Source organism: Vicugna pacos, chromosome 23, assembly GCF_048564905.1.
Source record: "Vicugna pacos chromosome 23, VicPac4, whole genome shotgun sequence".
NCBI classification, from domain to species: domain Eukaryota; kingdom Metazoa; phylum Chordata; class Mammalia; order Artiodactyla; family Camelidae; genus Vicugna; species Vicugna pacos.
In genome coordinates, this window is record NC_133009.1 from 19,516,130 (window position 1) to 19,542,995 (window position 26,866).

The following is a 26,866-nucleotide window of genomic DNA, read 5'->3' on the forward strand; positions in this document are numbered from 1 at the left end:
GTAAGAAGGTCCAATTCAAATTCTCACCGTTTGTTTCACACCCACAAAAACCACTTCAAGAGCATTTACAATCTCTCAAAACTGATCAGTTTTGTGCAAGTATACCATGTTTCTTTTAAAAAGCCTTGTGCACTTGCCCAGGCTCAAGGATATTAAAATCTAGCACCATAAAGCCCATTACTAGAGGTAGAGATACAGGCAATATACTATTACAGCAGCAACCATCAATTACAGTTAAGAATTTTTCTGTAACAACCAAATGGATAATCAAATATTGCATTTCTACAGTATTCAGAGTTGCTGTTCAGTTTTCTGACTTTAAACAGCCTGTGATAACTGCAGCAAAGAAGGTCAGGAATCAATTTTTAACCCGCAAGAGCTTTCAGTCACTGCAGGACTGAGCGCTTTCTCTCCTTTCTATGTATGTAACGTGCAGAGCTCCACAGGGGGCATGAGCAGCTCCGAATGACGGGAAGGAAGGAGTCGTGGTTGATGAAAGATGAAGATTAGAAATTAATTCGTGATGGAGACAGTTGACTGTTTAGCAGGTGGGTCTGGATGACACGAGTGAAAGTCTGCAGAAGCCCGTGCTGCCCGTGGGTTCATCTGGGGTCTGTCTGAGCTGTCTGGCCTTTGTTCCTAACCGCTTATCTGTCTGGGCATCATGGTTTGTGTCTCTGCGATACCACGTTGGTGGTCTGCTGAGGGTCAAAGCCCTTGGCTGTGATACTGCTGTCATCCCACAGTTGTGTCCCCAGATGGGGAGTTTCAGGAATGCTGGGTCTTGCTGTCACCCTTCTGTGATGGGGTGACACAGACTGAGTCCTGTTTCCTGGCACATGTATCCTTGGTTCTCAGTAGAAGGTAGGGCTTTGGAAAACTTTTTTTTTTTAATTGAAGTATAGTCAGTTACAATGTGTCAGTCTCTGGTGTACAGCACAGTGTCCCAGCCAGACATGTACATATATATATTTGTTTTCATATTCCTTTTGATTAAAGGTTACTACAAGATATTGAATGTAGTTTCCTGTGGGGAGAACTATTAATTCAGTCTTCATTCCAGGCCACAGACTGCAGAAGTTTGGAAGGTTTGGAGTAACTTTCTGTAGTTTCTGGATCCATCATAGGTGGATTTAAGATTTAAGTAGAATAAAGGACCTAAAAGTGCAGCCTTGGAATTTTTACTTTTCAAATGTCACTCTTGAAAACCCCTCCCAGTGAAGGTCCACCTCTTATTTTATTTTATTTCTGTTAAGGTATAGTTGAGTTACATTGTAAGTTTCAGTTGTATAACATAGTGATTCAGAATTTTTAAAGGTTATACTCCATCTGTAGTTCTTATAAAATATTGCCTATATTCCCTGTAATGTACAATGTATCCTTGTAACTTATTTATTTTATACATAGTAGTCTGTATCTCTTAGTCTCCTACCCCTATCCTGCCCTCCCCCTTTCTCTCTCCCCACTGGTAACCACTAGTTTGTTCTCTTTATCTGTGACTCTGTTTCTTTTTTGTTATTTTCACTAGTTTGTTTTATTTTTTAGATTTCACATATACGTGATATTGTGCAGTATTTGTCTTTCTCTGTCTGACTTATTTCACTAAGCATCATACCCTCCAACTCCATTCCATCCATATTGTTGAAAATGGCAACATCTCCTCCTTTTTTATGGCTGAGTAATATTCCGTTGTGTGTATATGTGTGTGTGTATATATATTCACACCACATCTTCTTTTTCCATTTATCTGTTGATGGACATTTAGGTTGCCTCCATATCTTAGTTATTGTAAAGAATGCTGCTATGAACACTGGAATGCAAGCATTTTTTCGAATTAGTGTTTTCATTTTTTTTCAGCTATATACCCAGGAGTAGAATTGCTGGGTCTAATGGTAGTTCTATTTTTAATTTTTTGAGGAACCTCTATGCTGTTTTCACAGTGGCTGCAGCAATTTATATTCCCATCAAGAGTGTACAAGTGTTTTCTTTTCTTTACGTCCTCATGAGCATTTGTTATTTGTGTTCTTTTTGATGATAGCCATTCTGACAGGTGTGAGGTGATACCTCATTGTGGTTTTGATTTGTGTTTCTCTGATGCTTATTGATGTTGAGCATCTTTTCACATGCCTGTTGGCGGTCTGTATTTCTTCTTTGGTAAAGTGTCTATTCAAGTCTTCTGTACATTTTTTAATTGGGTTTTTTTTTAATTTCCACCTTTTAAACATTAGCCCAGGCCACTTAGATGCCACCTGGCTTAAGGCTTTGCTCTTTGGAATAATCAGTCCTTCTAGGGATGGATGAGAACCATTGTCCTCATCACCCTCGTCTTCAATAGCACCAACCGTAGGACTGCTATGTAGCTGGTGTGCAGACGTATGGCCACACTGGTTGTTAAAATATTGAAACACCATCACACACTGGTTAATAGCTGCTGTTCTAAGTTCAAGTCCCTACCACCACCCAAGCCACTTCCCTAGGATTTCTGGGACCTCCCCACAATCAGCAACTAAAGGGTTAACACCTGATACAGCAGGGGGGCTCCAGGACCCAGCTCATGACTCTCACTGATTTATATTCTAGTAGGGAGATGGACAGGCAGGCAGACACACCCCCACCTTCCACGCACCCTTACACATGGTCATTGAGGCATCTATTTCTTACACATGGTCATTGAGACATCTATTTTGACTGACAGATGTCCATGCCACAACAGTTGTTAAATATCCTGAATATCAAAACATCATAAAGCGAAATGCGGGTCCTTTCCTATGGTTAGATGACAAAGGAATTCCACTGTAGGCAGAGCTATGTGCTGGGTTCTTTAGAGACATGATAATGATAGATGGTGCATGAAAAGCTTGCTTGTCAGGGCAGCACGCACACACACACATGCACATGCATGCACACGTGTGCACACACATACAGCGCACATGCGCACATACACATACAGCACGCACGCACACACACACACCAAGAAGCAGTGCATCACCACGTTGACACTGATGTAGAACACAGGTGCTGAGTGGTCAGAAAGTATAAGACACAGCCAGACTGCTCTAGAGTGTAAACGATTTTCTGTCTCTGATCCTTATAGTCCCTGCCACCATGGATGCATAGGATTTTAGCAAATATTTTAAAATGTAATTGATTGGATAAATATCAAGTGAATTTTTAAGGCAGGACAGGCCAGTGGGGAGAGAAGAGAGGCGACTATTGTGGATGAGGGGAGGGCCTGGGCAGGGGGTGCAGCTTTGGACCGTCACAGTGGCGAGCTTGGCTGGGAGATGGGTTGTTTGTGGGAGCCAGCGTTCAATGGTCAGTAGGCCTGCGGGATACTGAGCGGGGCTGGCAAGACTCTGAAGGCTGGACATTGGATTTAGATTTAATCTGAAAATCAGTAAGAATTCCATGGTGAGGAGATACCACCCACCCCTTAAGTTCGAGGGCAGGCTCCTTGCCCCAGAATAGCTAAACTCACCTTTCCTGATCCATGAGGACTCAGGAGCAGCCCTGGCCTCAACCAGTACCTCCTTACCACGTCCTGCAGAAAACTCGTCGTCTTCTCTCCTGCTCCGTGGACCTCCCTGAACTTCTCCGCACGGAGATGTCGCAGCAGATGCCCACGGCTCACCGGAGCCACGTTAGTCCCGGTTCCAGTGCTCAGTCTCACTGTGGGGTGGGAAGATCAGGGGAAGTGTCATCTGTTAGTCATGCCCCCAGCAGGGCAAACCCTGCTGGGCACATTCAAATGGCTTCATTATCCTCTTAACATCCCGGTAAGTCTGAGCCTGCAGCTAAGATACATCACTTTTTGACTCCCTGTGATGAAAATGCTGATAGTACACTTTTATACCCCCAAATAACTGAGCACCTTGACGAAGACGCTGAGACCTACTTACGAACCTCAGCAGTGTTACTTGGAGCGCTGTCTTGGTGGTGGAAGACATCTTCGCAGGGGCTGCCCTCGGAGGTCCCTCAGCCACCTCCTGCCTTCCTGCAAGCGGGAAGAAGGATCTTCCAGTTCACTCACATTCCTCTGGATTCTCATTGTGTTTCCATGACTGTTTTACAACAGCTTCTCACGTACGGAGATGCCGATGTCTGGCCAGAGACTGATCCCAGGCTGTCTTACCAAAATCACTTATTTTTAATGATTATCAAAGATGTGTGCTTGCTTTTTGCATGCTCTACTGTGATGAAAGCTGTCAGTGCCAAGAACTAAATTGTAATGAGCTTGAAATGCTCGCGTGTGTTTCACAGCTGGGATCTAGGCTTAGATAACACTTTGTCGTTTTTATGGCTAAACCCACTCATAAAATCTCTCTTCAAGCTAGCACGTGATTATCCCCCTCAGTAGTTTAAACTGAACTTTATTTGTGGATTTGCTTATTTTCTCTTTTCTGTTTGAGGTATCTGTCAATATCTCTGACATAGCTTCTCCTGTGGAAATAAACACTTAAATGACACGTCAGAGAAATCGAGTGTAAATCATGCTGTACCCTAAGTGGAAATCAGTTATTGGGATTTGAATGAGTTTAATCTTCTATTCGCTGTCTCTCTCTCTCTTTTTTTAATTGAAGAAGGCTTTGTGGAGATTTTGCATCTCTGGAAAAACTCCTGTAGATTATTGTGGAGAAAGATGCTTGTATTAAGGACAACAAAGTGATTTTGCTTTAGCTTAGTAAGGTCCGAGGGTGAAGGAGCAGTGAAGGAAGAAGAAGGGAGCACCTATAACACAGATGGAGCAAGATGAGTTTTAACGGCCAAATGAAACTTCTGTCTTATAACACTGTCGTGTCAGCTTCCTGCTTTGTGGATGTAGGCTAATACAATTTAATTTAGATACTGAATCCACAGAACTGACCTGGGAAGGATCGCTTTGTGTTGGAGTTTGTAAAGGACAGGTTAGGATAATACTAACATTTGGTTTGACAGCATCCTTAACTAGTGTATCTATAAATTGATACAGTGAGATACTGAAGAAATCATGTTTTCCCACCTAATAGAAGGTCTTACAACTATCTGTGTTAACATTGTCCTCCAAATGTCTACCAATTTTTAAAAATTGTGAAATATTTCAAATATTTAAATCGACAGGAAATATTGTATGATCCGTGTAGCTTTCATCCATGTTTAGCATTGCCATATTTGCTTCAGATGCATTTTTTAATGTAATAAAACATTACTGTTGAAGGCTTCCCCTTCCATTGCCCTGTCTTCTCCCCTACAGATAATGGAAATTAGCCTCCTCTGTGCTTTCATGGATACTTACATAACTTTGTAATGTAGGAGTATTATATAGTAGCAAAGTGCAGTACTGTATGTTTTGTGTATTTTCTCTTTTTTTTTTTTTTAAATGGAGGTACTGGGGGTTGAACCCAGGACCTTCAGCATGCTAAGCATGCTCTACCACTATACCCGTCCCTTTTGTGTATTTTAAAGTCATTCAAATGCTAACATCCTCTGCATATCCTTTGAGAACTTGCTTATTTCACTCAATGATAGTTTCAGAATTTATTTTATTTAGTATCTTATTTAGCTTATTTAGTTTCTTTATTTCAACTGTATAACTTTCTAATGAATGATTAATCATCTATACCATGATTTACTTAGCCATTCCTCTTTTGATGGACACTGAGTTTGTTTCCAATTTTTCACTCTTACAAACAATGCTACAGGAAACATCCTTGTGCATTAATACTTCACACATATCTTGCTCATGCAATGTGTGGGGCTCACAGGGTACACACCAGCTTTACCAGATGTTGCCAGACTGTTATCCAAAGTGGATTGTCTGCAATTTCACCATCATTCTATATTTTCAGATTCTAAAATTTTGTCTGATGAGAATGAAAGGGTGTTTCATTGTTTAAATTTGCATTTCCCTGGTTACTAGTGAGATTGCTCATCTTTTCATAATTTTATTAGCTGTGGGATTTTTTTCCCTTCTAAAAATAATCTGTTCATTTCCTTTGCCCATTTTTCTCATTGTATTGCTTGTCTTTTTCATATCCATTGGTGCAGCTGAATTTTAGGAGGTTTGAATGTACATCCTTGTTGGTTATTGTGTTAGGAGTCCCATGTGACACCATAACCAGGAGCTCACAGGACTCAGCATAAAGTCATGTAAAAAAGATTTATTACAGCCAAAGGATACAAAGGAAAATTAGCAAAAGGAAAAGCTTCCAGGATTCCTGTTCCTGTGGAGTCACACAGGATGCACTTAATTCCTCCAGCATCAAATTGTGACAGTAAGTTTGAAGTACTGTCTCACGGGAAAGCTTATTAAGAGACTCCATGCCCGAGGTTTTCTGGGGGTGTTGGTCATAAGGGTGCCCTCTGCCTGGCACATACAGAATTCCTGATTCCCAGAGGGAAAGCAGATATTTAGCATAAATTGCAATGTCTGAACAAACGGGTTAGGCACCATGAGCCTCTTATCAGTTCTGAGAATGGTGGGACCCCTCCTGAAATCCAAGTTCCCAGATGGCCAAGGGCCAACCTTGTGAGGAATTCTTTTTAAGGACAATAGTCTCAGGTCTGCTATGTTAATTGTATTCATTTAAAATATCTTCTCCTAATCTGTGCTTATATTGTCTTTTGTCATAAAGTAGTAATATCTATTTTTTCTCAATGCTTTATAATTTTAATGTTGTACCTAAACATATCCTTGCCTCCCTCATTCATAAAGGTAGTTCCGTATCTATTTCTCTAATAGATTTTGCATATTAATGACATATGCAAAAAACTGGCTGAACTCTTTTACTAAGTCTAATACTTTATGGATTCTCTTGAATTTTCTGTATAGATAATCAAATTATCTGCAGTTATGACTATTTGTCTCTTTCTTTTCTGTCTTTGTTCCTCTTACTGATTTTTCTTGTCATACTCTTCTAGCTAGGTTCTCTAGAACCATGTTGAATGGGAGTAGTGATAGTGGGCATCCTTGTTCCAATGTTTTTAAAGAAATGCATCTAGCAATCAGCCATTAAATATGTTTACCTTGTGATATGGGTAGATATCCTTTACTAAGGTAAGGAAGCTTTTGTCCCAGTTTGCTAATATTCTTAAAATTTTATGAATGGGAATCAAATTTCATAGAATGATTTTCTACATCTTTTGAGGTGATTATAGTTTTTGTTCTTAATATTTAATAAGGGAGCAACTTTATGAGCTTAGTGTTAAGCTATTATTATAGTCTTTGCCCTAAGGATGCTTTGGTTATCACTATTACTTTTTAAAAATATATATTGCTGGGTTTGACCTTCTAAAATTTTGTTTAGGAATTTCACACTTGTTCATGAGTGAATGTGGCCTATAATTTTCTTTTCTTGCTCTGTCCTTCTCTGGTTTGGTTTCAGTGTTATAGTAGCTGTATTGAATGAGCTGGGGGATGTTTCTGGCAGAGTTTACGTAAGATTGGATTGACAAAATTGGTAGAATTTGCCTATAAAACTATTTTGACATGGGGATTGTTGTGTCAACTTTTAACCACTCATTTAATTTTTGCAAATGATTATAAAACTGTTTAGTTTTTCTACTTCTTCTTAAATCATACACAGATTAAAATTTTTTTGATTATATTGTATGTGGAATATTAAGTCTTATTTTTTTCCTTTAATATTATGGGCATTTCCTATGTCATTAAATATTCATCAAGAAGGCAACTTTTAAAATATTTATTTTAGCAATGATTAAGTTTATTTCTATAATTTCATAAGATTACGTATGTAATCTTACATAAGGTAGCATAACTAATAGTGCCAGGCATATAGTAGACACACAGTAATTTCTGTTAGACATCGCACCCAGAACTAACCAAGTATTGTAACTTTCCAGGGCAAAATGCTGGAATTTCTTTATGCTTTACAGGGTGAGACTAAAGGCAATTCTGTGAAAATTAACAAAGGTTGGTGGGGGGAGGGTTTCCTTTTTGCTAAAGGAAAAATAACACATTCTTTTTAAATGAGGACTTATCTTTGAAACACATCCTGCCTGAACTGATGAGCTCAGATTTCTAGGCCTGGCAATTTCTGTTGAAAGAAATTTATAGAGATTTCCAAAAGTATATATAAAGGTGGCAAATTCTTAGTTTTGGGGGAAGAGCAACCTGGGGAGGAAGTTTTTTGTCCCTTTTAGTGATTCCAGTTGATATGGCACATCACATACCTTTCTGTGGAGCTGTTCTCGCGGCCCCACGTCAGCCAGCACCTTTGCTGCAAGTGCATTGGCAGGGAGGCTACACTCGGATCAACCAAGGCAGCTGCCCTTTGCTGGCTTTATGCAATGCCCATGCTAGGCATGGAACTCTTGGACCCTGTCGATGCTTGGCTTATGACGTAGCAATTGCATTTCTTAACAAAAACAAAAACACTCTTCCCATTTTTAAAGGTCTAAAATCTTTTCTCCCATACTTTCCCTGACCCGTCAAAATCAGCTGAGTGTCCAGAGTCACTGCAGCCAGTGTCCTTTGGGTAAGAAGTCTCTAAGAACTCAAGCCAAATTTTCCGATTAGAGATATGTGTAACCTATTTCAGTTGAAATCAGAAACACGGTCAGTCTTGTGAGTTTTCCTTTTAAAGAGCCCTCACTGATACTCACAGACTCTTTCACAAAAGCACTTTATACAGCCATATCTTGTGCATGTTTTCTGCCTGATGCACTTACACAGCCTTTTACAACCCACTGCCCACAGGTGAGCTGACCCAGTGGCTTCAAGCTGTACCGGGGCACCGAAGATGGTGCTCCAAGCTTTCTTATGAAAAGCAATCTGTCTTCTTTTGAGACACTCCTCTTTTTGGTTAGTTTAAAAGATAATTCTTTAAGGCATCTGAAGAATGATCTGCATATGTAAAAATCTAATCTTTTTAAAAAATTTAAAAAAAATCTGAGGACAGGGAATAATTCCTTTATTATTTTCAACAAGATGGTACCTCTGATGTTTTCTCCTCTCTCTCTCTTTTTTTTCCTCCAGAGTAGCAGTTTCTAAATTGTTAGGCATGGTGCTTCTTTGGTTTCACATAACCCATTTCTTCATGGTACTGAAAGTTAGAGAATGGCTGAAATATTTCTTCGCGAAGTAGAAATGGAGAAACATAAAGAGGTTAAATGAGTCACGTAAAGTCTTCCTAAGTCGGGTTTTCTTTGTGGTTTTTCTTCTAGTTTTAGTTTTTAGGTTTTGTTTTTTTTTTCTCTTGACCTCTTGCTGCTTCAACTTTCTCCTCCTTCTCCTCCCTGTGCTGGAAAGGCCGCTGGACCTGGGTGTGCCCCTTCCCAGCTTGACCTCCATTAAGCTGTTTGACCTCTCAGAGTCTCAGTTTTCTCATCTGTAAAATCTAAGATCCCTTCTTTTCTCTTCTAATGGCCAATGGATTTATGACAAAATTTGGGCCCCTAAGTCACCACTGCTGTAGGCCAGGGATATTACTGACATTTGGGAATTTGATGTATGATCCTGATTTGACTTAATGTAACCTGGGTCTATGAGTTTACTGCACGATGTATGTTAACCGCTAACATGAAACTGACATACGTAATCTCATGACGATTCGAGGCCTGATCATTCTGGACTTACACTGAGAAATTGCATATAAGCCAGAGCTTTGCTTTGCAACTTGAATGGACACTGCAAATCTCCAGGCTCGGTCAGCTTTTGCTTTGGCCATAAAGTAATCTTCAGCAATGTATGGAGCAAAAGCTATAAGCCCTCCTGCTTGATCTAACACACCCTTTCTCATTCAACAAGACATTCCTGTCACCCATGTGAAACCAGTTACATTGGTAGAGATACAGGACCTTGGCCCTTCTAATGTGGCGGCCAGGCCTGCGAACCAGGCCTACTTTCTTTGCCATTCTGTTAACCATGTCTGTGAGTGTGTCTGGAACCACTCTTACACCACTATCCCAAATCCAAATGAGACCATACTTTGCAACTTCATATCCTGGCATTCAAATATTAATTTTAGGATTCATGCCAACCTTTTTGCCACCGGTAGACAATCTAGCATCAACACGTGGATGTTTTCCAAGAGGCGTTAAATTTGGAAGAGCCCTTCCGCTTCACGTGGTCCAGCAGTCTCATGGTCCCGGTGAGGAAGCCGAGGCCCATCCCTGGAGGGCTGCAGGGCTGAGGCGGCAGTGGTTGCCCCCCGCCAGCACTTCTCAGCCTCTCCCACCTTATGAGTCTTTGGTGAGTTGTTTGTTTATCGGTCACATGTGGATTCACAGGTTATATCCCCCACATCTGGCGAGAACATGGGTGAGTCTCTGAAATAACTGTTTCTGTTCACCTCTCAACTAGGAGCAAGAGATGCTGAACATTCTTTTTTTTGCCTCCAAAGCCTGGCCCTTGTTGAACGGCTCTTCAGGAGCCCTTGTCTGAAATGCCTTGCATCGCAGCGGCCTGGAGCGTCCGCGTGGCTGGGTCTCACATGGCACAGGACCTGATTCCACATAGGTTTTGGAGGCTGCTGGTCTGAGGGCTGTCTCTCCTCACACACTTTCTGGAGGTGAGTTGAGAGCTGCCCATGCGTGGGTCCTGGGGCCCTTGTACGCCTGATGTTCTCAGCCATGCTGAGTTTTCATTGTCACTTCCCCACTGCTGTCGTCACCCCATCTTCCCGGAGGCTGTCATCCATCCCACTGAGAGGCAGGACCAGCACATAAACAGCCACCCTAGGCCAAGTGAAACTCAGGTGCCAAAGTGCATGGGGCGGAGTCTGAGGACCCCGAGGATGAAGCAGTGCTCACCCCTGACCTGCGTTGCTCACCATGCTTCCTTTGCTCCATGCTACAGGCCAACAGTGGTGTTGGGATTGGAGCAGGATCAAAGCTCATTCCTTGCTAACCTGCAGAAGTGAGCAAGTAAACAAACGGGAAGTGTAGAGAGACACTAAACTGAAAGTTTGTCTTACTGATTAGCACCTGGCCCCCTTCCAAATTGCACCTGCTCTGTGTGGAGCTGCAGTGTCTCATTCCAAGAGTCTTCTCCCAGCGTCTGACCTGGGGCCGTGGGTAACAATACACTGGTCTTTGCCAAGGATAACAAGGACAAAGCGGCTCTGGGAGCAAGGCAGCAGGGCAACAGGTGAAATTGGAGCGAGCAGGGCCCGCAGGTGGGGGTGAGGACGCGGCCGAGGCAGAGGCTGCCTTGTCAGTTGCTGACTCACCACGTGTCTGGGAGCTTAATCAACCCTCTCTGTCCCGCTTTCCCCAGCTGTGAACCCCCTTAGCGTCTGGCACATTCACGTGCCTGCTGGCAGGAAAGGTAAAAGCAAAGGCTGCGTTGAAATCACAGGTGCCCCTCATTATGCCACAGATTCATGTGGATCAAACTTCTGCAACAGTCCTCCAATTGCTAGACCTGAGCAGCCCCCTCTGTGGGGTTGGGGAAGGGGGTTATTGGGTGATAGAAACAGTAATGGATCAGGAGATGTTAGACTTTAAGTTCTGCCACTGACCAGATGAATTTGGGGGAGTTACAGCTCTGTCCTGGGCCTCAGCCTACTTATCACTAAAAGAAGAGGTGTTGTTGGACTGGATGATTTCTTAAGATTTTTCTTGGCTTAGTTCTGTTCATGGGTCCAGGTTGGTGCCTAGCATTGATTGGTGCTACCCGGGTGATGGGATTTGAGAGGCAGAAAAGACTGCATGCTCTCCACTGTTTCTCTCCTGGCCCCACTGGGGCATCACAGTCAGTTCCCATGAACGCAAATACCCTCATCAGAATAGGTGTCTGGATTCTAGAAAACAAACCTAGGAATTGCACACATGGAGACTACAGGATGGGCTTTGGTTGTACTTCGTCACTGAATGCAAACGTCACTTCCTGGGAACCCCGATGCAAATGTATCATAATGTGAAGAAGCATTATGTGATGATGTTGATAATAACTGAAAAAAAGATCCACTTAAAAAGGATGAGTCTTCTCTATTGAGTTTATTGAAGTGCAGTACAGCCAGGGAACAGCACGGCAGGATGGGAAGCTGTTTATTTGCTCTCAGAGGGGTGAAGAGACATACCTCCTGCTTTTTCAGTGGGGTAGGGGTAGGGGAGCTCCTGAAGAAACAGGCAGGAAGATGGAACAAAGCATCGATGGAGTTGCACTCTCCTGGTGGGCTGTTTGCCTGCCCCTGGCTGAATTTCCCATGGGGTTCAAGAGGAGCTTGGCCTCCAGAGTCAGGAAACGGCGCTCGCTGATCTGTAAGTATACAGCATCCTTGGTCCTTTCTGTCACGAAGAGTGTAATGCCGTTCAGGTCTGTGCAGCGATGCGACGTGAATGTGGCTACCGGGCATTGCAGGTGCTGGGAGGTTATCTCTTCTTTGCTCCCAAGCTCCTGCATGGCCCGGGGCAGTCACTTAACTTCTCTGGGATTCAGGCATCTACAAGAAAGGAAATGAGAATGATGGACTCTCCCTAGAGACCTGGGAGGAATATCGAATAAGAATGCTTTGACTCTTTATAAACATAATTTTTAAAAATCTTTAAAAACATTTTTTAAATTGAAGTATGGTCGATTTACAAAGTTATGTTAATTTCTGATGTACAGCATGGTGAGTCAGTTATACACACACATATATATCCTTTTCATATGCTTTTTCATTATAGGCTGTTGCAAGATATTGAACATGATATTTTTAATCTAAGACATACAGGATTAACCGTGTTTGAGGCTTGTGTACCAGCTGGCTGTCACACTACCTGGTGGAGTTTCCTTTCTTGAATGGTAGAAGGGGGACGCTCTTCTCATGTGTCTGTTACCTGTTGCCAAGTGTGTGTGACATGCTGGCATCTGTGCCGGGTCTGGGTAGGGTAGGTGCTCACCTAAACAAACACAGACCCAGGCTCCTGACTGTGGATGTACATGGCTTAGTCAGTGAACTTCAGATGCAGCATTTTTGCTGTTAGATTATTAGCTCAGTAGCCATCTTGTCTCCTACTCTCCTGTCTTATATCCTCCATGGCACCGAGCCCAGGGCTGTGAGCATCACTGATACTTAATAATGGCTGATAGACTGACTGTGCAGTCAGAGCATTAACCCTTGAATTTCTTGATGGTCTGAAATCTGAGAGCTATCAATCATCTCTGGATCTAACATTAAAATCACCTCTTTCCGCAGCAAGCCTGCCTTATGCTCCTTTGGTCACCGATAAGTGTGGCCAAAAATTTTCAGATATCCTGTCTGAACTGGGGCATGAAAGGGGGTGCTCGGGGTGGGGCGCATTATGACCGCTGCTTCCCATGCTGGCCCATGGCTTGGTCCCATCCGTCTGTCTGTCTTTGGAGAGCCCTTCTTTTCCTCCTTGAAGCAGACACACCTAAATGCCCAGGCATGTAGGAGACGACCTCCCATCAGAGTAACTGACTGAAGAGAAACCAGGGGCTGCTAAGTTTGGTTACTTGTTGTAATTTTGCTTTGTATACAATTTTATTTCCCAGGTAAGAGCTACTTCTTCCCTTCCTTGTTGACTCCGGAGGGACATCTGCCTGTGCTTTGCTTTTTAATTTCTTTTCCAGGTAGTCTCCAGTGAGGGGATGATTTCCTAAAGTGGCTCTCAGGACTCTCACTCTGAAAGTAGAATGGAGTTTTTAGAAGGATGGAAGACAGATGTTCATTTCACGTACACGTGCACCATCGCAAACCGACATCTCAACCAGGGTTTAGGGTTTAGTCAAGAAGGGAACTGTACCCTCATTAGTTCACAGACATGCATGTTAAAGCACTCAGAACCATACCCAGCACAAAATGAAGCCTGTAAGTCTTCCTTGTTCTTGTTACTCTCATGATCATCTTTTACTTCTGGTCGGGTTCCCCGGCAAGTGTCATGGCAAGGGAACTTCAAATGCCTGCCTCAGACTAGCCCCTGCTTCTGCAGCCCCGGTACAGCAGGAGAATTGGGACAACAGGGGGACCCCTCGTTAGTAGCCATGAGAGGATTGCCCCTCCCCTCTGTGATGGGCTACTTCTTCCGACCCGTTAATTCCCTTGACCCCTTGTGTTTCTTCAGCCACGGTTCACATCTCCAGTTGCTTGCTCAGATCTGGAGGGAAGATGGAGGGATCTGAAGTCAGGCCTCTGTTACATACGCTATATCGAGCTCCAGGTCGGGTTCCTGGCATTTTAACACTCCCTCCTCCCTCTGCAGGCACAACAGTGGCGTGTGTGTGATGAACTGACCTGCTCTAGTGAGCAGTTCTCAGAGTCTGAATTGAGGACTTTGCAGGGAGTGCTGCAGACACATCTCACAAACCCTGATCGCATACTTAGTACGCGCTGTGCACTGAGATGGACACGGGAGGTGGAAAGCTGGGCAATGAGATGGACACTGGGGGCGGAAAGCTGAGAGGCAGACCCTGCCGTTGATTTCATCCGCATCCTGCCCTCAGGAGCTCGGGCTAATTGGTCCGGGAGCTGACAGACTATTAGGCTTCCCAGACCTGTTGGGAGATACGTGACCTGTAAGACCCACTTCCTTAAAAAACATTATTGTTGTGGAGGATTCTCTTCTTAGAGTCGAGCGTCAGTCCTTTAATGTCTGGGTGATATCAACAAATTCATTTGGAAGAAAGACAGGCACAATTAGTTAACAGATGTCACAATGCTAAATAACTGGTTTGGCCGACTTGAACGAGCTGACTAGTTCTTTTGTCATCTTGTAGCCACAGTCTGCGTGTCTGTCCAGCTTTCTTATGCTGAGGCTTTTCCCTCGGGATCATCATTGGTGTTTTCCTGAGTTTAGATGATTAAACTCACAGATGGCAGCTTCTAAGTTATTATGCCACTGATTAAAGAATTGTTAATGCAGATTTATTTCTCTAAATGCAAACACATGCAAAACTGAGATTTTGGCCAAAACTTTGCTAGACACAATAGTGCATTGTTTCTTCTCTCTCCAAGATGTATTTCATTATATCCCTGTCGTATAAAACTGCAGTGCCTGGCATTTATATTAGGGTGTCTGTCTCCAAAGACTCTAAGTTCTTGACCACAACTTTAAACAGATACTCGATTCCAGTTTTTTCTTTTCTTTCTTCTATCGTCACCAACATTCTTAGATGTGTGAATGTCTGTAAAGTGCCACGTTGCATACAGTGGATACTCACTGATTCTGATTATTGCCTTTGTCAGCAATTTGAAAAATCCTTAGTGTTAAACATGCATGGTCCCTGCTGCACATTACTGCAGCTTTTTTTTCTTTGGGGGCACGTTGAGAACTGGAGTTTATTACAGGCTCTTCCCCATGGCCTGACAAGGTTTGATTCAAAGAAAATGGACATTACTGGTCTTGGTCTTATGCTGGCTGCTTTCAAAATATTGTTCTTAACAAAATTAAAGCTCTGTCATTATTCACAGATATGATTTTGTATGAAAAATCATCTCTCCAATTTAAAAATCAATTATTAATTTAATAAAAGAGTTTATCAAGATTTCTGGATTCAAAGACAGTTTACAAAATGAAATTGTATTTATTTTCATCGCCAATGGTTTGATAATGAAAGGTATCCAGGAATAAATCTAACAAATGATTCATAAAATCTATATGGAGAAAATAATTTTTCCTCAAATGAGATTAAGAATTTTCAATAAACAGAGAGCTAATATCATATTCATGATAGGATGACTCGATATTGTAAAATGTCAGTTCTCCACAAAATACTCTAAAGATTCAGTGCAATTCCAATCAGAATTACGACAGGCTTTTGGGGAGAAGGATGTGATATACTGATTCTCCTATTTCTATGAAAGAGTTGAGAGAAAGGGAGACTTAGACACCTATGTGAGTAGTTAAGGTGGCATGGTGTCAGCACAGGGAGAAACCAATAGACCAGTGAACAGAATAGAGAGCTAGAGACAGACCTGTACGTGGGGAAACTTAGTTACGGCAGCATCACGGAAAAGTGGGAGGAGAAAGGGTCATTCAATAAACAGCAGTGAAACAACTTGAAAATCATTGACGCGGGTGGTAGCAGTGAAATAAGATCTCTGCCGTCACCATAGACGAAAATTAATTCCAAGTGGGTTGAAGACTGAAATGTGAAAAGCAAACTCTGAACAGTTTAGGAAAGAATATTAGAAGATATTTTTATGGCCTTGGGGGTAGGGAATGAGTTTTTGAAGAAGACACAAAAAGCATAAACCATGAACTTAAAGACTGATAAATTTGACTGTATTTGAGTAAAAACGTCAGTTCATCAAAAGACACCATAAAGTTAAAAAAAAACCACTACAGATTCAGAGAGATTATTTGCAATATGTATAACTGAAAAAAGAATATGTATATAAAATATAAATATATAAAGAAATACTACAAATGAATAAGAAAAAGATGCATAATTCAAAAGAAAATGGAAAAAAGGACTTGAACAGGTATTTCAGAGCATAGAAAAGAGGAATAGCGAATACACATACGAAAAGGTACCTAATCATCAGAATATAGAAACTCCAAATTAAAACCGTAATGCAATACCATTTTGTAACATCCAGATTGGAAAAAATATGAGAGTCTGGCGTCATCAGGTGTTGGTGAGGGATGTGGTCCATAGGAATTTCATATACCACTGGTCGGACTGTAGCTTGGCACAGCTTTGGAAAGTGATTTGTTTCTACCTCTGCTATCCAAAGAGTGGGCTCACAGTCCTGCCCCTCCACCCCCCTTGCAGGGAGGATGGTGAGTCTCAAACCGGTTGCACACTAAGCCCCCAGCTCAGGCTCTCCTCTGACTCCTTCTGTCCAGAGCCCAGCTTCCTCTCGCCACGTCTGACAGCGGTTCAGGGGAGACTCTGCCGTGCTTGTGCAGCAGGTGGCCCTCTGGAAGGAGTCAGAGAGAGCGGAGGAACATTACCCCTGAGCCCGTTAGTGGCCCTGCATAGGGAACTAAGATGTCGCAGGTGGTCTCTGAGCTGCATGTGTCTGACAAGAACTCATAGTTAGCTGACGTCTTCCTACCTCTTCTCCACGGTCTCAGGCACTCAGCTCCTCAGAATATAGGGCTGTGGACTTTGTTGATTACACATTAGGGCCAAGGCACTGCGGGGTGCTTTTATTCTGTCTGTGTGAAGTCATGGCAGTGTGGACCTCCCTCAGAGGCTGACTGTTCTCATTTCTCCCCAGGTAATCCATTCTCAACATCCCATGTGCTTTCTTGTTAGAATTGCTCCCCAAACCACTGATGGCAAGTCCTTAGACCGTCGGCTTTTTCTTTCCACCTCCTTGGAGAAGAGGAAGGCCTCCCAAGGGCCTGTTGAGAAACGTGCTGACTGGGCTGAGTTGATGTGCTCAGGCTTGGCTATCGGTAGTCTGGGGCCTGGAAAGCCCCTCTCTCTGCTTTAATTTTTATTGTAAAATATGTATGCAAAAAAGTGTCCATAGTAGAAATAAAGAAGAGAGGTGAAAAGAACACCCAAGTCCTTGACATCAAGCATAAGAAATAGAATGTTACAGTTCTCTTGAAGCCTATGTATCATGCTCCCTCACTGTATCTTTCCCACTCTGTCCCCTGAATTTAGTGCTGATCACTTTGATAGTAATGTAGCTTTTACCATATATTATACATTTAATTAACATGTTAGTTTTTTCTTTTTTTGAACTTTATATCAATGGAATCATACAGTATGGATTTTTCTGCAACTTGCTAATTGTCTAAACTTAAAAAAATTTTTATTTGTGTTGATTTAGTTACAGTAATTTTTTGAGGGGGATTTGTGTTCCTTATGATTTTTTCCCTGGGGGAATCTTTGACTCTTGGGTTTAAATGACCTTCTTCCAGGAAGTATTTGGGTTTTATTTTTCCAGGTACTTGGGTATGGTATGTCAACTAAATTGGGTTTTTTTTTTTTTTTAAAAGAACACACAGGTCATGTAAATTCTGATTCTGACCCCAAATTTAGGTGAGACATTCTGCATTTCATCCATTTCACCTGGGGCCAAGTCTGAGAGGGGTACATGTGGCCTAGTTTTCTTTTGTGGGGCAGGTTTTGGTTCTAGCTCAACCACTGAGGGTGTCAACCTTTGAGGAATCCTGTTTTCTATGGAATTCTCTTATTGGATTCCCACACTTCTAAAAATATTAGGCCTGATATTAAGTGAAGTAAGTCAGACAGGGAAAGACAAATATCATATGCAGTCACTTATATTTGGAATCTAAAAAAAAATACAAATTTTATTTACAAACCAGAAATGGACTCATGGACATAGAAAACAATCTGTGGTTACCAAGGAGGAGTGGGAAGGGTGGGGAGGGATAGATTAGGAGTTTGGGATTAACAGATACAGATTACTGTATATAAAAAAGATAAACAACAAGGACCTACTGTGTAGCACAGGGAACTATGTTCAGTTTCTTGTAATGAGACATAACAAAAGAGAAACTGAAAAAATATATATGTACACATGTATATGTATAACTGAATCGCTTTGCTGTACACCTGAAGCTAACATTGTAAACTGACTGCACTTCAATAAAAAATAAGAATAAAAAAAATCAGACCTGGTATACAGCAATAAAACAGTCAAATAGATATTGGCTATCTGTGGTCACAATGATGCCACATGACAAGCTACCACAAAACTTAGTGGCTTAAAGTAAGAATCCTTTTATTCTTGCTCGATGCCTGGGAAGTCAGCTGGGGTCTGCTGGTCCAGCTGGGCTCAGTGCAGCCTGGTGCCTGGGGGAGCACCAGAATCAGGCTGCTCCATATGGCTCTCATCCTCCGTGGAGCACAAGAGCCTTTTCTTCCCATAGCTGTGGCAGAAGTCAGGGCTGCTGGGTGGAAAGCTGCCATGCCTCTTAAGGTCTGGGCCTTGCATGCTTCATTTCTGCCCACATTCCTTTGGCCAGAGCAACTCACATGGCCCCACCCCGGGCGGTAGGAAATATATTCAGTCTACACTGGAAGGAACTGCAAAGTCACCTGGCAGATAAACGTAAAGAATTTGGAATAAAATAATTCCATTTACCAGGGCTATCCCTCTTTTTTTTATGCTTGTGTGTGTGGATCTGTGCTCACTGAGTTTTATTCTCGAAAGTTTAACTCTCTTGAGGGTTGAATTTATCACCCAAGTATGTTCATTTTTACCCCTGAAGTCTATCCAGAGGGATATTCCAGATAGGATGTTTCCTAAAATTAAAGAAAAAAGAAAATCAGAGGAATGCTAACTCAAGGGACTACTGCTTCCTCCTGCTTTACTGCTTCCTGAGAGGAGGGCTTCTGAGAACAGAATTGATGTGGCAGCCTCAGCCCTTAAAACTTAACCTCGTATGGGCCAAGGGTATCACCTGGTCTGAGGAGTAACTGTGGATTACCTGGGCTTCTTAGGCTGGAATGGGTAGGAGAAAGTAAAAACAGAAACCCAAACTCACACACACGGGATATTGCTTCTTTAACCATCGGTGAGCCAGATCATAATTCTGCAGAAAATTACTAGAATAAGAACATGTCCCATTTTAAAGATATCCAGATATTTGGCATATGTATAAAAAAGGTAAACCAGGTAGTGCCTATTCATGAACTAAAGATTCTTCACTTTATTAAAGGAATGGTGCAAGGTAAATTTAAGTAGCAGATTTTTCCAAAACATTTAAAATTTCAGTTGAATATTTTTGATTTTCTTATAGCTTTTCAGAAGTTTTTTCTTCTTAATTACATACAACAGGAAAATCTTTGCAGATCTAGAACTAGTTTTCCTCTGTGCTGATCATTATCTATTTTTAACTATTTCATTTAATTTTTATTTTAAAAAATACTTAAGGATTCATACCTGGTTCATTTTACATACTTGTTAATTTCTATTTAAGTCATTAGATTTTCACATTAAGCAGAACTTAAATGTCTTAAAATGGGACTGTGGTTGCATATTAATTTAATTAGCTCTGGTTTTTCAAAATCTATATAAATGTGTTTTTTTTTCTTTTTCCCAAATATTGAGATTTGGCTCTGTTTTCAAGGCTGATTAAGAGATTATTGCAACCTGCCTTTTAGTGGACTGGTACTTTAAGCATATTATGGAGATCATATTACTAGTCAGGCCCCTGATCTGAGGATCTCTGAGTGCCTTGCCTCTTTACTGATACATGCCCAAGGAAGGGGAAGGAATTCCTAATTTCAATGGTAATTTAGGATTTTGCTGAAAAGTAGCTATTGCTTTTCATCTCCCCATCTTTATTTTTCCCACCAGCTTCCAGATTTTGATAATTATCTTTTGAGTGTCCCAATCATACTATTACAGGTTTCTAAAAAAGATAAAGGGGAATGATAAGAGGAAAAAACAGCTAGAAAATGCACCGACAAAGTCAATTTCCATGTCCCAAATTATTTCCTTTCTCTGCACCATCCCTTCCTCCCACTCTCTTTTAGTACCGAGCATTATTCCTGGGACGAATTTTTGTATTTTCTACGGGTCCATCTGCTCTTACTACTTATCTCCCACCTGAAGCCATAATGTTCCATTCCAAGCATCATAATCATTTTCACAGCAACTAAATGTGATTTCACACACAGCAGATTATGACTTCTGTGGAGAGTGAGCAGTGTAAAATTATTAACCCCTTAGGATGGAGACCCCATTTCACACTAATCTCCTTAGCAACCAACATAAGACAGGAAAATGGGCAGCATAAATGGATTGAGGATAATACAGCATCCAATTTAATCATCTGTTCTGCATGCCTCCAGAACATCATCTCAACCAGAAATTATAGCTGACATGAAAGAGTACTGAGCAGATTTCCCTGGAAAAGGTAGCACTCATGTGGAGGAAGGGCATGGGAATGTGGACCATAAAAAAGAGGATTGGGTCCATCGAAGATGAAGTCTTGCCTGACAGTGGTGGACCACTGGGCTGGTAGGACTCCGAGAGAGACAGCATCTCAAGATGGATGACGGGGTTCAGAATAGGTTAAATCTGAATGAACTGATTCTAATTTATGTCCAGTTTTCTTACGTTTTTGAGGAGGAAGAGCTATACAACACATAGGACTAGATTTGTGAATTAACATTTAGAACCTCCCTGTAATTAACAGCAATAAGAATAACCCAAAGGTCTTAATTTCTTGCCCGAAGACCCTTAACCTCCATGATGACTGAAAACCCTGTTTTTAGTTTACTGCTGCTATTTCAAGGAAGGGAGTTTTATCAACAAGAGGAAAGTCAGTCCAAATAGTACAACTGTTTTTTTTGCACCTGCCATGTATATGACACAGGCAGCTAACATAATGGGCTCCGTTGTATTTGATTATGTCTGAGGTTTGGGCTACCTTTCATACATGACTAAACGTATGAAAGAAAGCTGTTGGAATTGGTGACCAAACGTTGCTCAGAAATAAAATGTTTCCCTCTGAAGCAGCAGTAATTTTGGAATCCTCACCATGACTGATTGATCAAGTCAGACAACCTTCTTCATAAAGTGCAATGAAATTGAATTTTGGTTTAATCATAGATGTGGTTGTAGGGTAGGATTTGAAAGCGTCTTCTGCCCCTTGAGTAGAAGATTATCACTGAGGAAATTACTGACAAGTTATAGGAATCCAGACATTGTAGAACCCTTCTGTTACCCCATTCGATTATGACTATTGTGATTTTACACTCAGCAAGTGTAAAGACTTGAAAAAGAATCATCTAATAAACATTTATTAGTATCTGCTCTATGCCTGATAGCAGAAAATTAGAAGGAACCAGATGCACCCACTTTAATTAATTGGTGTAATCAGGAGTGGTATGCAACATCAAGGGTGAAAATTGCTAACTTAAATTGTGGCTTTGTGGCTCAAATGAGTTTTTGCAGCCTCGAAGTCTTTTTTTTCCCCCTTTGAATAACTGCATATTTAGAGCTTCTGTGTTTTCCTTTCCCATCTATCTGAAAAATTTCCCTTCTTTTCGGAGGGTGGGAGGGTGTTCAATTAAAATTCTTTTTATGGAGTAATAGGTTCTAAATTGCCAATTATTCTGCAGGGGAGTTGGGAGTTTATTCCCTAAGTTTTCTCAGTTCATTCAAAAGACCGATGAAGAGAGGAGCAGCATCAGGAGATGTAATGGAATTAACACGATACGTGTTATCCTCCTTTTGAGAATGAGCAGTACAGGTTGGAAATGTAAGGGTCAACCCTCTGCTGAGAAAAACCTTTTCTACTTTTCCTGGCTAAATTTACTAATTCCTTAGGCCTCTGCTTAGACAGCATTTTCTTTGGGAAGCCTCCCCAAACTTCCCCCGTTCTACCCTCAATCCTACTTCCAACTCTGTTAGATTTCCTTACCCCGTCTTAGTACTTTATACACTCCATTTTGGAATTGTCTACTTATTGTCTGTATTCTCTTTAACTTGGACTATGGGACTGTGTCTTGTCACCTTTATATCTCCAGCTTTAATGCAGAGCCTGGCATTGAGTTCGGTGCTCAGTAAAACCTGTATTGAGTGCATGAATGAATGGAAACAGTGTCTGTCTCACCGAGGCGGCGGCCTTTTCCATGCCTCATTCATTTCTGCATCCCCAGTGCCCACTTGGTGTACCAGTTGTCTGTTGCTGCACAACAAACTGTCCAAAACTTAGTGACTTAAAAGAACAACTATTTATTTAGCCATGATTCTGCAGGCTGGCAGCTGAGGCTGGGCTCAGCTGGGTAGCTCTTGCTTTTAGCTGGGCTCCCTCATGTGTCTGTGGTCAGCTTCCAGGTCACTCAGGGGCTCGTGATCTTTTGCCTTCCAAAAGCCTGACCTGGGCTTGTTCAAGAGGCAACTGGGCAGGATTCCAAGGGAGTGAGCAGAAATGTGCATGGCCTCTCGAGGTCTGAGCTTAGTACTGGTACAGCAGCACTTCTGCTGTATTTTATTGGCTAAAGAGACCACAAGGCCAGTCTAGATTTAAAGGGAGGGGAAATAGACTTCACTTTTTACTTCGGGGATGGGGGTGGGTAGCTGCAAAGTCACATTGTAGAGGGACAGGGATACAGAGAAGAGGATAATTGAGGACATTTTTGCAAATAATCTACCACACTTGGCAGGTAGTAGGTGCTCAAACAAACAAACAAACAAAACCTTGAATTGAATTAAATCTGAGAAGTATCAGATTTAGCCAAAATCTGGGGAAATCTTTCAAAGAAGAAAAACTTTCTCTTTGATTTCATTCCACATCCCTTCTCCTACCTCCATTGTAGGACGGTGGCTCCACTCCATTGTTCCTCAAGTTCTCAGGCCTTTGTGTTGCCCTGTCTTTGCCCAAGTCCTCCTAGTCAAGTTGACAAATTATTTATTGGGCACCTGGTGTCCTATTAAGCGCCTAGTATACGCCAGTCTCCGTAACTAGGAATATAGCAGTCAGCAGGTAAAGCGTAATTCTTGTCTGGTAGTGGTGAAGAAATAACAAGTGTGATTAGTTACAAAGACAACAAGGGTCCAAAAGAACAGATACCAACTGGCCTGTTGATGTTTCTATGATGTTTAAGGTGAGACTGAAGGGGTAGGTTGGAGATGGCGAACTCACGAGTCAGAGAAGGTGACGTGGAACGCCTTTCAGGTAGGGAGAGCAGGGGTGGAGCCCGGGGGAGGGCAAGAACTGGTCTCTGAGGATCTGGGAGGAGGACAGAAAGACTGGAGCCCAGAGGCCCAGGCCGGAGAGGGATTGGATCTCCCAGGCCGGGCAGGCTGTGGAGAGAGATAGGACCAGTTCACTTAAAAAAATCTTCCTGGGCTGCGTAGAGAATAGATAAAATGGTGCAAGGCTGGATATGAAACCCTTTCCCTTCCCCACCATCTACATGCCCCCACCCCCCAGCACAGTGGTGGGAAGAGGGCAGAATGGCTACATTGTCTTTCACTCTGGTTACTGGTAACCTTGGAAGTAGTATTTGTTAAAAGAAACCTTCCATGGGCACTTTTAGAGTCCTTCTGAGCCCAGTGTTCCACAGTGACTTCTCAGCCTGTGGGTACCAGAAGCTGAGGGGACAGGGAGGGGCAGGGGAGGGGACTGTCACTGCCTCCCCCATCCATTCCACCCCCGCTGCCCTGCAAGGGGTGCGCCCAGTGGCTCCTAGTAATCGTGTACATCCTCAGACAGGCTGGAGGCTGATCCACTTTTGTTTACCCTTTTATTGGGGTTGATTTTTACAACTTTGCAACTTCTCAGAACCTTTTACCACCTTAGGGAACTTGGTTTTCAGGGTGAAGCAGGCGTAGTTTGTCATGGGAGTGTCTTCCGTCACCAGCTTTCTGGTGTTCTGGGAATAGAGGACAGGCCTTTGTTGTTGGAGTAGATCACATGTGTGTCTTGCAAGCAGATTTCCCTTTCCAGTTCCATTTAGTCCTCAATGGGTCACAGAAGCAACATGTCAACCACCCAGCTTCTGCCTAGTGATAGCTCCTCTCTGGCCAGCAGATCGGTCACCAGGTGGCCCAAGGGCCACTCCTGTCTTGTCCCTGCTCCTGGATTTTGCCATTACGAGTTTTCTTTAAAGCCCAGGTTCTGCTTATCAATCACATTCAATATTGAGTTACTTGCAGAATGGAGTCATTATCTTTAATGCTTCATAACTGTGCCACAAAGATAATATAATAAAATCCAAGAAATGTAATTTAGAGAGGCTTTTGACTCCAGCCTTACGTGTGTGTTTTTAATCTTTCATAATCCTGTCCCCAGGGCTGAGCAAAACTTTGTTTTCTCTGTCTTCTGCTTGGGTTGTCCCTTTTATTTTGTCCCTGTTTTTGCCTGGCGATGTCCTGGTGGTCTGGGTGGTGCTTGCTCAGTGTAGGGAGCTGGGAGCAGAGGAGATGCCGGGGATAGACTGTGCCCTGAACCTGGTTTGCCCCACATGAGTGCGGGTAAGTGGCTGACGTGGAGAGTCATGGGGCTGGATTCCGCTCTTGTTGCAGAGGAACCATGTGCCCAAGTCTTCTGAGTGATTTTACTGATTCCTCCACACCTGGGCAGCTTCAGGAGCTTTCCAGACAGAACTTTGCCTTGCAGCAGATGGATGACTCCTAGCAGTGAAGAGATTCTTGGGGTACCAGCATGGCAATAAAGAAGGAAAATTTCTTGCTTGCTTTTTAATTTTTCTGTTTAGGAATGTGCTTAAAATTGAATTTAATCATACTGATCTGTCTTCTTGGAAGAAGCATCACTATGAATAGTCTTTGAATTTGCAAGTTGAAACTCTGATTTCCCATGGGTAGAGTTCCCTTGAGAAATAAGGCAGTTAGACTGTTTGGAGTTCTTCCTTTAAGGAATATAGACCATAATGGTGGCCCTGTTTTGTATCCTGAGGGGCTGTGGACAGGAAGTCTATGGCAAGGTTCATAAAACACTTAGAGCTTTCTCAGAGAAAGGAGCCATAGAAATGTAAGGCAGTACAGTTGTGTTGGAAACCTCCCACAGAGTCTCCAGGCTCTCATTTCACTCTAAGTCATAAAGAGAGAGGATCTGTAGCGAGTTTCCCCTCCCCTCCCCTCCTACCCTACTCTCAAGGAAAGAACAAAGGGTCAGAGTGTAACTATACATGAGAATCGTTTCAGCAATTAATCTGCATAGTCTACATCTTACATCCTTGAGGGTAGCTCCCCTCTCAAAATTTTACAATTTGTCTTTTTCTTTTTTCTGAGTTGCTTTATAAATAATGAACTGACTTGTCTTCAGGGGTCTGAATTAACAAGACTACCCTTGAATAGCATAAAACTGAATCAGGTGCAGAGCAGGCATTTGTTTTGTTTGTTTGTTTTTTCATCTAAATGATTAAACTTCTTTTTCAGGTCCACTTAGTCTGGGAATAGAGAGAGGAGGTGAGGAACGGGGTTGGAAGTAGTTCTTAAAGGAAATGTTCTTAAGAAGGCCAGGTTTGAGTTTCATGGACACTCTAGTTTTTGACTACTTTGATATTTTCTTAAATACACCCTGGTCTCCTTCAACTCATGGGGAAAGATGTCAGAGAGTTAGAGCACAAAGCAGTGTGTCACACCCATCAAGACACAAATAATGAACCACAGACATTTTAACAACCTTTGTTTGGAATGCAGGGAAGTTATCCCTTTTCAAACATGAAATACAACTCCATATATTCCAGGGAAATGTTTGTACACACCATTGGTTTACCATTTTAACTGAATTAATTAGACACTTCAATTCAACAAATGGTCAATTCTGTCAGATTCCTAATTGATTTTCAACAAAACTGAACCAGACAACTGCTTGAACCAGCTGGTCACTTGTGTGATGTAGACACAGGCTTAGAATAATGAGGTTAAACTGATCAATGGTAAGCGGCTATGGTCAGACTTAAGGAAGATTCAGAGAACTCTGACCATGCAGACAGAACAACATCTCCTGAGACAATAAAATGAAATCATCCCCACTCTTCAGGATCTTATCTGATTTCACATGAAGTAGTGTTTTCAATCCATGTTGAAAGGCACATGAAAAGATGTTGACACATTTGGATGAATGGCAGGCCAGGAAGGAGGTAATGAGAGTGAACTTTCCGGGGGAAATTCAAACATTAGAGATGATGATTCTATTTAGTGTTTTCTTAAGTCCTTTTTGGAAACATTACTTTTCAGGGACTTGAAATAATTGAGAGATACCTATTAAATATGTTTAGAAAAATTTTTCTGTCTGGTTTTTAGTAGGCTGGATTTGCTGGAGAGACTTTTTTTGGACTTGATTCAGAGAATGGCTTGGGGGGATTTGCTTTGACTTGATGGCTTTGGGGTATAAGGAGGCCTGAATGAGTGTGAAGATGTCTTGGGAATTTAGGTCTGCCTCAGACAGCTCTGGTTCAGACTTGAACTTGTGGAGACTTCTCTGCCTCTCCATTTCCCATCTTTGTACACCCCTTGCATCTAGCCTAATGTTGATCACAAGGTGTCCAGTAAATTACCAGGTTTGG

The 26,866-nt window shown here is 42.1% G+C and overlaps 1 protein-coding gene and 1 long non-coding RNA gene across 2 annotated transcripts in view; one reads left to right on the top strand and one right to left on the bottom strand.

The window, feature by feature from the left end:
• The window catches only part of KIF26B (kinesin family member 26B), a 419,829-nt gene that overhangs the window by 71,421 nt on the left and 321,542 nt on the right, over window positions 1-26,866 (top strand). The gene's annotated exons all lie outside the window — the stretch shown is intronic.
• LOC140688618 (uncharacterized) lies at window positions 11,919-20,410 on the bottom strand. The gene is made up of 3 exons (XR_012063317.1): window positions 20,360-20,410; window positions 18,960-19,120; window positions 11,919-12,383 (listed from the first exon to the last, which is right to left on the bottom strand). It is a non-coding gene; the product is annotated as an uncharacterized lncRNA (long non-coding RNA).